Source organism: Morone saxatilis, unplaced genomic scaffold, assembly GCF_004916995.1.
Source record: "Morone saxatilis isolate NCDOM2014 unplaced genomic scaffold, NCSU_SB_2.0 Contig11, whole genome shotgun sequence".
NCBI classification, from domain to species: Eukaryota; Metazoa; Chordata; class Actinopteri; family Moronidae; genus Morone; species Morone saxatilis.
The window spans coordinates 488,214-488,839 of NW_023339663.1; positions in this window are offsets into that span (position 1 = coordinate 488,214).

The window sequence follows — 626 nt, forward strand, 5'->3', positions numbered from 1 at the left end:
GTGGCGGAGGCGGCGCCCTGCAGGGTGTGTCTGCAGAGACTGACCGCTGCAGCAGCAGATTTCCTAAAATAAACCTGGTTTTGTCTGCAGGTTTTTTGTGTTCTTGTCAGTGAGCAGCCACGTCACCAAGGACGCACTCTCACATAATTTACTGACGTGGAAGTTCGACTGTCTGGTTGTTCTAGATGGACGTTTGTTTTCACTACCAGTGCAACACACACTATTGCAGATACAGACAGTACGTAAAGTCCTCAGGTCCCGTCCAATGTCCCAGCTCCGCACAGCGCTGAAGCAATGTGAAGGTTTGAGAGGGTGATCAGTAGTCTGGGTGATGACCGGATGAACTGCTTTTATTTTAGCTTTCAGGTTGTCATTGTATCACATCGTAGTTAGTTAGATCGACTTTGAAATATCATATAAAATAAATTAGATCTCCACCTGCAAAAAAGATTTCATTCTTTGATATTCATCATTTACACTATGTTATGTTGTATGTTTTGCAATAACTAGGATAAGTTTGTTCGGTAGTCTGCGTAAACGTTACTGATACGTTGTTTGTGGGCCCGAACCCAAACGTCCCCTTAAAGAATAAATGTTTACATGTTTATTACAAGCTAAAGTAAACT